This window comes from Plectropomus leopardus, chromosome 18 (genome assembly GCF_026936395.1).
Source record: "Plectropomus leopardus strain MGB_pleo_1.0 chromosome 18, ASM2693639v1, whole genome shotgun sequence".
In the NCBI taxonomy this organism is placed as follows: Eukaryota; Metazoa; Chordata; class Actinopteri; order Perciformes; family Serranidae; genus Plectropomus; species Plectropomus leopardus.
In genome coordinates this window covers 4,589,734-4,599,412 of record NC_142193.1, presented here as the reverse complement: position 1 = coordinate 4,599,412, position 9,679 = coordinate 4,589,734, and the positions used below count along the sequence as shown (strand labels likewise).

General features: G+C 40.1%; 1 pseudogene across 1 annotated transcript; it reads right to left on the bottom strand.

The window, feature by feature from the left end:
* Nucleotides 1–4,800: 4,800 nt before the first annotated feature.
* On the bottom strand, nucleotides 4,801–6,949 carry LOC121956190 (uncharacterized; annotated as a pseudogene). Its single transcript, XR_015779696.1, has 3 exons — nucleotides 6,139–6,949; nucleotides 5,720–5,896; nucleotides 4,801–5,640 (listed from the first exon to the last, which is right to left on the bottom strand). The product of XR_015779696.1 is annotated as an uncharacterized LOC121956190 (transcript).
* Between the last annotated feature and the right edge of the window lie 2,730 nt (nucleotides 6,950–9,679).

The window sequence follows — 9,679 nt, the reverse complement described above, 5'->3', positions numbered from 1 at the left end:
GTCACTCAGGCACATAAAGCAACAATCATTCATTGCCCCCCCTGCTGAGATGACAAAAGGTAGAACATGTTGTAAAGTCATTATAAATCCTTGTGTTGAGACTAACATCTGACAGAATCGCTTGGACCTAGGTTGTGAATTAAAGTTTAACTTAATTCTCTAATCCTTCTCTTTGTAGGTAAGAGTTTGTCTATGTGCTTTGATGAAGAAGTAGAACCAACTCCCATTCTTTTATCATTTAATTTGAATGATTTAGGTAAAAGCATGTTTTATTCCCTTTTTGTGATGGAGTCCTATTGCCATCTAAGTGACCTTAATTATCAGTAATCTCGTAACCAGCTTTATAGTTACATCTTATTTTGCATTCATTGTATAATGTTAAAAAGTAATCCTATATCTAAGTAATCACCAAGTTTGTTAGGATCCATGGTACGATGTTATGTTATGTGTGGTCGTTTAACAGAATTGAGCAAAGGATCTTCAGAATCATGTGTTACATTATAAATTGCCTTTCGGTCTCCTAACATGTATTTGAAGTTACTGTGATGAGACTATAGTTGTGATGAGTTAGTGAATTTATACACAACGGGTTAGATCGCGTAATTCGTCATAAAGTACAGAGAAACAAATGTCTCCTAAATTACATTAGGTCTTTTAGAAACGAATGCCAGATGTGCGATTGCTCGGTGCAAAAGTTCGCTAACTCCGCCTTCCATCCGCACCTCAGCTCAGCTTCTCTCTTCTCAAGCTCTCTTCTCAAATCTTCTCTCTTCACTTTTTGCTTCTCTTTGCTTCTTCAAGCCTCTTTAGGCTTCTTTTCGCTCCCTTTTACCGCAGCACGTCTCGTGCATCTGCGCTCGCAACTTTTTCTTTTTCTTCAATTTTATAAGCGGAGCCGCAACAGCTCACCAGAGCTTTGCTGAACTTTAACTTTTGAAGCCATTTTCTTTTAAAATCTCTTTGACGCTTTTCTTTATACCAGTTTTGGTCAGTAAAGACACTTTTGCAATTCGTTTTAAGTAAACTCAAATTAATAATTTAAAGTGACTCCCTCAGACCAATGGGACTACTTTTGATTATTTCTGCAAGTTTTAATTGAGAAGGACACTCCGCGATTCACCATCAACTCTGCCACGGATCTAGAGGCAACACCTGCTGCAAAAACTATGAGCATCCGTTGCCTGCCCTTAAGGCCTTTGTGTAAAGACTTTTACAGGTTCGCCGAGGCGAACACCGAGGCCAGTTAAAGACCGCCGCACACCGACTCCACCTGCCCGGCGGGTCACCTCGTCTGGAAGACGCACCGCAGCTCTCCCCTGGAGTGACGCAATGGTCTGGACCTCCCCTGAGAAGTCTAATCAAGTCGGCAAAAGTAGGCAGAAGAACATTTTCTAGTGATCAGAGTTGATGTCGTATAGCGAAGCTTTAATGCCAATTTTCTCAATTCTAATTCACCGTTCAGTGCGCATCCACGCTTTAGACGGTCACGTATTTCCCCCACTATCATCCATAATTAATCATTTACATCACCTGAACATACATTACTTAGGTTCCCTTTCATGTGTCATACTATTTCCTCTATTTACTCATCATTTTATTAGCCTAAATAAATTATTCTCATTTATCGCCAAGTCGTTGTCTGTGGATATTATTTCATGAGAGAAACAAGATCAATGTATACAGGATAAACGGTACAGATTGTGAGATTGATTAAAGTGATGACATGTTTTGAAACTGTCCTAAATAGAGAGTGGTGCCCCTTTTACTTTAACGAGTGCAAAATCCAAATTCTAACGTAGCTATTAAAAACCGCTACACTTGCGACCACATTATTACACTCTCACGTTCCAGCCATTTACCAAAAACTAAATAGTCCAAGCAAAAAGGAACTGCTTACACCTCAGCTTCACTTTGATCTAAAATATAAATTATATGATGTTCTGTAAATGTGTGTGTGTGTGTGTGTGTGTGTGTGTGCAATGTTTCCATCCCCTAAGTGGGTCCACCTTGTATACATAACAATCAGTCAACAGTTTCTCTCAATTCTGTTATTATTTTACAGAGCCATTACCCAATAATTTACAGTAATTCCCAGAAATTCTACTGAAAGATTAATAAATTCCCCAAATAATTGCCCATTCAACCTCTTTATTTAGCTATAATTTTACTATGTAATTGCCCAGTAGTTCCCAAGTTATTCTACTCCTATAACTTGTCAATATTGGTATTTTACTTCATAAATTACTGCTATTTCTCAATAATTTCTTCACATTACTATGCGATTATCTGCCTGGAAAATAAAGAGTTACCGGTCAATAATACAGCAGTAACATGTGTAACAGAGTGAAATTTATTTGTAATTAATATTAATCATAATAATAATAATAATTACACAGTATCCTTTTAAATAGTTATACCTACCTGACATGGTAGGCCTCCAAGTCAATATGTGAGATGTTCCAGACTCAGTTCCTCTACGTCCTGTTCATTTTTGTGAGTCCCCCTTTATGTTATGTGTCTCAAGTTAGCCTCTCCCCTTTTTGCTAATGTGCTTCATGGAAGAGGTAAGCTTCATTGCTGCATTTCCATGTTTTAGACATGCTTTAGACATGCTTTAAAAGTTTGTTTGCTAGCTTAAACTTGTCATGAACATGCTGAAATATTGTTGTATTACAGCTGTATTACTTAATTTGTGTAAGAGATGACGTTTGAGGGCATATTGACCGAAGGAAATTCGTTACATCGGTTACATGTGTACCTTTGGGATCTAATGATAAATGGGTAAATTCAAGAGTAGTACTGTATTTTAAGCCTTTCAACAATGCAATGCTATCACTCCATGAGTGGGTCCACCTTGTACAGTAAATATAACAGGTTTACTTAAGGTCAATAACAGTCAACAGAAATTTGAGAAACATGTTAACTCTATTGTTAAAGGCTGTTTTTTCCAACTCAGAAACATTGCAAAACTCAAGTCGATGGCAGCGTAAATGTAGATGCAGCAGCCTGTAGCCCCTCAAATCCTTACTACTTTTTTGCTATATTTTTCAATTTTTTTGACACCATGACCCCTTCTGCTGAAGCATGACTTTTCTACAATGAAGAAGCACATATCAACATCGGGAAAAGTTGTGTGGAGTTTGGACTGAATACAGCAGACCGTGAAAGGATTCCCCCAAAGGGCATACCCCGAGCAGAGGAGCCGAGGGCAGAAACGAAACCAAAAGCGTCGCATGAAGAGAGGGAGGAGAGCTGGCATCAGGGTGAGACTGACCCGATTTGGACTGAGAGCTGTTCCTCTACCACGTCTTCTTCTTCTGGCTAATGTCCAGTTACAAGAGAATAAAGTGGATGAAATGCAATCTAGGCTCCCTCAGCAATGGGATATCAGAGACTGCTCTGTGCACATCTTCACAGAGACATGGTTAACCCCTAACATCCTGGATCAAGCTGTTGCACTGGGTGAGCACACCTTGTTGGGAGCCATTTAGACATAAGACTCTGTTGCAAATTCAAAAATGCACTGCAGGAATTGAATGATGGCACCTGCAGAAACATGCCCAAGTAACCAGATGGAATCCTCATAGTAGCTGCTGATTTTAATCATGCATCCTTTAATTCAATAAGATGTAGCAGGACAAAGGACAAATCTAATTTTGTTATTTAAACTTTGTTTAAAAAATGACTAAGAAATCTAACTTCTACCTTTCTTTCTAACTTCTCTTCCAAAGACTTAAAGACTGTTACCAACACTTTAATTTCTTCAAGACATGACCACTACAACCCCCTATTGCCCTCTGGCTACCCATCAAATACAAAACTGATTTCATGGTTCTTCTTTATGTTTCCAAAGCCATACATGGTTTAGCGCCTCTGTACATTGCTGCCTTAACTGAAGCTCTAGGCCTCTGTCATATTCAGACCAATGTCTTCTAACTATCCCAAGATTCAGACCAGTTGGTCAGGGATATTGTGCTTTTCCAATAGCTGCTCCAAAGCTTTGGAACAGCCATCCACTCTTGTGCTGGCATATGTTAACTCTGCCAGTAAGTGGTTCAACTGTTTTCAGTGTGTCTTGTCTTCTTCTTGTGTCACAACAGTTAATTTGAATGGCTTTAGTTAGACAGGTGACAGACCCACATCTGTAGTTTTTGCCAACAGAGACAGTGGTTGAGTTAGTTTTGAGGAAATATGTATCCATCTTTCTTTGTCGTTTCACAGAGAGAAATTATTGTTAGTATTTTTACATTTTAACATGTATTTTATTAATCCTGCCTGGGACTCCGAGCACCGAAGACTTTCTGTCAAATCTTAGTTATGAGTTATCAGTTGATTTCTGCACCTGCAATAAGTCTTGAACGGTCAGTTTATTTCATTCACCTGGTAAATAGGTTTGTCATTTTTACACTCTAGATTCAATGTGTTAGATGGTAAGCTTTATAGGAGCTGGTAAATGGACTTAAGTACTTCTGCACAAAGCCAGGGTAAGACACTAACTATGCCCCAGTCTATGTTTTCCTGCTAAGCTAAGTTAGCTGCATGCATCTGTAGCCTGTAGTTTTGCATTTACTGTACAGAAAGTTCTATCAATCTTCTTATGTGAGCTTTGGCAAGAAAGCAAATAGGCTTGTCAAACTAATTGTCTAAATATATAAATTCTGTGTTCAAGTGCAGAAGAATCTAAGCAAAGATGTGGCTTATAGAGGTGATGGAGGACAGAAGAGAACATCCTGTCTCATCCTATTCAATAATAGCACAGTTTCATTTTTCAAAACTACTCAGAATGGTTGAGAAAGACCACACACACAAGAATAATGACTTCTTGCAATTTTTAATGTTTGAGATTAAACCAAAGTTATGTTCAAAAGCAATGTATAACAGTTTGCATGATTTTATAAAGCCGAAAAGCTTAACATAACATTACAGCTGAAATCACAGTATGTAACCCATCTCATGCAGATGGATAGCCATATTGTGCTTTACTAAAGTAACTATGCATTAAAGCAGTGACATCATATTGTAAAGGACATAGAAAACTTAAACCTGCATTTCCAATTGTTCATATTCAGGACAAAATTAACCAAAATTTCACTGTGTTCCTTTTTTGGGCTACCGGCACAGAATCAACTATAAATGCCTTGAAAAAGAAAGCAGACTACTTTTTCGAAAATGCACAAATGTACAGTTTAAAATGCCACCTACATCTCAGCACTTCTTTTCTAATTTCAGCCATCTTTAACTTCCACCTTCATGACAGGCTGGTAAGAGTCTGTCATTGATACCATGATGGCAACTCGATCCTTGCTGTGACTGACACTGAGGCCTGCTTTTTTCCTGGTCAACATGTGGTGAGTGTTGGTGTACATCTGATAATTCAGATCATGATTACACTCTTTGCTCTTGTCAAAGATTCCCACTGCGTACCAGTTGGAGTACAGGTTGAAGTCGTAGGGCACAGAGAACATGACAGCTATTTTCTCTGTGGACTCCTTTGTAGATTTGTCGAGGAGATCGTAAGTGAAGATGCCAACAGCTCCTCGAGCTGTCTTGGCAGTCTTGGTGAACAGTGCACTCCCAGGTGAAGTCGGGTCGATACTCGGTGGCAAAGGTTGGGTGCAGAAACCACTTTCGATGTATACACTAGAAAAAAAGAAAAGTGTAAATTTGCACACATGGAAGGCTTAATTTAATGAAAGCCCAAAATAATAATTGCAGTTACCTGGGGTTACAGAGGGTGTAGTTAGAGCTTTTATTAATCTATCAATGGAACACTGACGGTGTGTTGGAAAGAGCTCAGCAGCTTGACCACCGACTGAGATTGCTGCATCGACAACATCAGCTGCTGCTGTAATACGGTTTGCAATCTTAGTCAATTTAGGCATAATGGATGGATGACCTGTTGAGACACATAGAGCACAAAACAAAACCTTCATTTATGTTTGTAAAATGTCCCTGATTTTGGATGCATTTAGAATGTGCAAAAACTATTCAAGAAAAAAGTTCCAGAGAAGGTAGTTTTATGAGTCATTTTTCAAACAAAGTTTAAAAAACAAAACACTGGAGCATGAAAAATTCCCCTCTTGTTTTAGACAGAGTAAAACCTAATCTTAATAGTCTAACTTTCGAAGATCTGCTTACCTGGAACAAACGATTCTGAAGGATGGCCGCAGGCTCTGTCTGTAAGGCATTTAGGCGATCTCCTTTTATAAAGGTGATGGACAGATCAGCTGTGAATGACAGCAAGAAACGTGTGACTGAACACGTTGACTTCAGCCCAAACTTACTGTGGGAACATTTCAACCTGTAATTTCATTTCAGGGTTGCAACAAAAAGAAAGCAAAAGCAAGACCCCCTTCATTTTCTCATGATATTTAAAATGACAGGTAAAAAAAAAAAAAAAAAGCGAAAACCAAACTTGCTGAAACAACATTACAGCACTCTCACGGTCCAGCCAATTCCTAAATGTCAAAGCAAAACTGTAACTGTTTACATATGAGTTTATCTTTCAGAGTGATTTAAAACAAATTAGCTGGTCAAACACAGGAGCACACTCAGTGATAGGCAGGAATGACCTGTTGCACTCTATGTTCATTCTCACGGGGGATAAGTCTGTGGCCATCAAACCATAGAGAATCAGACACTCTGAGTCAATAGACTGTCACTTGGACTTAATTTAGTCATGATTCCATAACTTATTTATTATATTTCAACTGTATAACTGGAACATAACACTTTGAAACTAGAGAAAATTAAACTACAACTATAACAACAAAAAAAGTGGTGAGGGATATCGTTTGGATCACTCCTTGAGTGATCTCATTAATGAAAGAAATACTAACATCCAATCAAAAACTGTCCTCTTTAGATGTCAACTCCAGCATAGTTCCTTACATCTAATTTGGACCACAAAACTCACCATTATTATTATTATCATTATTATTATTATTATTATTATTATTATTATTATTATTATTATTATTATTATCATCATCATCATCATCATCATCATCATCATCATCGTTATTATTTATATTAAAAAAAATGAAGGAAGCTGTGGATTTCTATTTCCTTCTATTTTTGTTTATTCCTGTAAATTAAGTTACCAAGAACTGATTGGTCTCCATCGTTGAACCATATTGCAGCCAGAGGATGTTTGTGTTGATGGCTAGATTTGATACTCTGAATTTACAGTGTTTATTTTGGGTTATGTTTATTGGGTTTGGTTATCAGCATGTTGTATGAAAAATGATGAAAATGTCATTGAATAGAGTGTTGTCCAAAATAGATAAAAATGGCATGGTACAGTATGTCGTTCAAAAGATGATAAAAAAAAGGTCATATTATAGTATGTCCTCCAAAAGTTGCTGAAAATGATATAGTATAGCATATCGTCCAAAAACTGATAAAACGCCATAGTAAAGTATGGCATCCAAAAATTGATAAAACATAAAAGGGTAGTTTGTCATCACAACTTGATGAAAACGTCATAGTATAGTGTGTCGTTCAAAAATGGATAAAAACATCATAGTATGGTATTCCAAAATTGGAAAAAAACCATCATACTATTATATGTCATTAAAAAATTGATAGAAACATTGTAGTATACTATGTCGTTCAAAACTTGATAAAAAAATATTAAAAGTATGATATGTTGTTCAAAAATTGACAAAAATGTCATAGACTACCATGTTGGCCAAAAAATGATGAAGACATCATAGTATAATATTTTGAAAAATGCCAAAAAATGCCATGTAAAAAAAGGGGCTGAAAAAGTTTTAATATAGCATGTCAAAAAAACTACCCAAAACGTCATAGTATAGTTTATCGAAAAAAATATCAAAATATGACGTCAAAAAAACAGCTACCAACAATATACCATAACAACAACCGCATGTCCAGACACCTCACAGTATTGTATGTAGAAAAATATGGCCAAAAACATCATGATATAGCATGTTGGAAAAATGAAAGAAAACGTCTAAGTATAGCCCCTCCCTGAGCTACCACCTTATCGTGGTGGAGGGGTTTGCATGTCCCAATGATCCCAGGAGCTCAGTTGTCAGGGCTTTATGCCCCTGGTAGAGTTACCCATGGCAAACAGGTCCTGGGGGAGGGACAAGACAAAGCATAGCTCACCAGACCCCTTATGATGTATGACACAAATGGTCCAAAGTTTCCCTCGCCTGGATGTGGGTCACGTGGAGAGTTGCCACTGGTGAGAGGTGCAGGGCAGGGGTGGCAGTACTTATTGCCTCCCGGCTCAATGCCTGTAAGATGGAGTTTACCCTGGTGGACAAGAGGGTAGCCTCCCTCCGCCTTCGGGTGGGGGGACGGATCCTGACTGTTGTTTGTGCCTATGGTCCAAACAGCAGCTCAGAGTATCCACCCTTTTTGGAGTCCTTAGAGGGGGTGCTGGAGAGTGCTCCTTCTGGGGACTCCATTAGGGGACTTCACGTTCACGTTGGCAACAATAGTGAGACCTGGAGGGGCGTGATCAGGAGGAATGGCCCCCCCAATCTGAACCCGAGTGGTGTTTTGTTATTGGACTTCTGTGCTCGCCACAGATTGTCCATAACAAACACCATGTTCAAGCATAAGGGTGTCCATATGTGCACTTGACATCAGGACACCCTAGGCTTTGCATCGACTTTATAGTCATGTTGTCTTTTCCAGTGAGGGTTGGACTCCGCCAGGGCTGCCCTTTGTCACTGATTCTGTTCAAGAGTCTGGTTTGGTGACCTCAGGATTGGGTCGCTGCTTTTTGCAGGTGATGTGGTCCAGTTGGCTGTTGGGACCCTCAGCTCTCGCTGGATTGGTTCGCAGCCAAGCGTGAAGCGGCCGGGATGAAAACCAGCACCTCCAAATCTCAGGCCATGGTTCTCAGCCGGAAAAGGGTGGAGTGCCCTCTTCAGATCGGGGATGAGATCCTGCCCCAAGTTGGGTAGTTTAAGTACCTCGGGGTCTTGTTCATGAGTGAGGGAAGAATGGAGCGGGAGATCAACAGGCGGATCGGTGCAGCGTCTGCAGTAATGTGGACTTTGCACCGGTCCGTCGTGGTGAAGAGGGAGCTGAGCCTAAAGGCAAAGCTCTCAATTTACCGGTCGATTTTCGTTCCTACCCTCACCTATGGTCACGAGCTTTGGGTAGTTACCGAAAGAACAAGATCGCTGGTACAAGCGCCTGAAATGAGCTTCCTCCGTAGGGTGGCTGGGCTCTCCCTTAGAGATAGGGTGAGAAGCTCGGTCTTCCGGGAGGAGCTCGGAGTAGAGCCGCTGCTCCTCCGCGTTGAGAAGAGCCAGATGAGGTGGCTCGGTCGTCTCATTAGGATGCCTCCAGGACGCCTCCCAGGTGAGGTGTTCAGGGCTAATCCCACCAGTAGGAGGCCCCGGGGAAGACCCAGGACACGCTGGAGAGACTATGTCTCCCAGCTGGCCTGGGAACACCTCGGGATCCCCCGGGAAGAGCTGGACGAAGTGGCCGGGAAGAGGGAAGTCTGGGCTTCCCTGCTTGGGCTGCTGCCCCTGCGACCCGACCCCTGATAAGCAGCAGACAATGGATAGATGGATGGTCTAAGTATAGTATGTCAAAAAATTCAAAATGTGACCTGTCCAAAAAACTACTGTAAACCACATACTACAGCATGTTGAGACACCTCAAAAAAAAAACGCACAAAACACCA